We start from the raw sequence: 1302 nt of genomic DNA on the forward strand, positions 1-1302 counted from the left end.
TAACATCAGGAATCCTGTTTCTTTAAACAGTGTAAATCCTTTTGAACTGCATCTGTTGCAGAGAAAGTACTGCAGAAGAATCGTGTGATTATGACTAAACACAAACACTGTATATACAATGATACAGCAAACTAATTTAACCCAAATATTACATTGTGTACTTTTATATTTATACTTATATAATAGTATATCCATTAGGAAGCTTACATCCTCAGTAGTTTATTACAGGCAGTTATTGTTGGTTGTTATGAAACAGTGTTTTTCCAGTGTGGTTTGGTAAAATGCCAATAAAGAAACGTTTTAAATACTGAGTCACTGTCAGGATGAGTCAAATGTTTCTGTGTCTGCTCACCACCTCTGAGAGGTGCCAATAAATGACAAAAAACTTCTGGAAAAGTCTTCTCACTGATGTCAAGCCAGAAGCAATTGAACGCAACCATGACAGGAAACATTTTTTTATGTCAAAATAAAAGTCTGCTTTCCGTAATTTGTGGAAGAAGCATGTGGGGGGAAAAGTACATCAAATTTATGAATGAATCTGAATTTAATTTAAATAGCGCGTTAGTGAACACAATAACATATAATCAGTTATAAAATATTAATTGAAGACTATCTTGAGCATGTGTGTTACATCTTACAAAAAAGGTATTCTACACAAAAAAAACTCAACATAATTAATTGGCCTGATTTTTATTTTATTTTAGGGCCCTCGTTCATTCTGGGATGTACCACGTTAAAGGTGTAGGAGTCTCATATTGTTATTACTGTTGTATTAGTTTTAATACAAATACATATTATATGAAGGTCTATATATATGTGTGTGTGAAAAGTTTTTGTTATTAATTTTATGTTACAGCCCAAAAATATTATCTTCTTACTAAATGCGTCATTTTAAAAATATCAGTTTGTTTTAATTGTTCTTTTTTGTTATTGTTGCTGTTCAATAATTTATTTATTATTTTGTTCTTTTTTGCCTTTTTTTCTAATCAGCAGAGCAGATGTCAGTGCCAGCTATTGAAATGTTGTGCTTTTATATTTTGTAGTGTTGTTACATGATCTTAATCTTCTAGTTTTGGAGGTTTCTGACAGGCACTGTTCAGACTTATTCAGATGATTCAGTTTTTAAAAGAAGGAAACACGTTTGGCAAGTCTATCCATATTTGTTGTTAAAGGTTTACAAGAGGTAAGTAGAATTACTGAACTGCAATTCCTAAACTGGAACTGAGCAATTTGCATGAAAATATTTTCGTTTTGTTTTCTAAAGGTTTATTTTGAAGCGTATTACAGGAAGTTGGTGTTCAC

The sequence above is a fragment of the Mchenga conophoros genome, linkage group LG15 (genome assembly GCF_057382185.1).
Source record: "Mchenga conophoros isolate Kocher_MC1m ecotype Shallow Benthic linkage group LG15, M_conophoros_male_GT1.1, whole genome shotgun sequence".
Classification (NCBI taxonomy): domain Eukaryota; kingdom Metazoa; phylum Chordata; class Actinopteri; order Cichliformes; family Cichlidae; genus Mchenga; species Mchenga conophoros.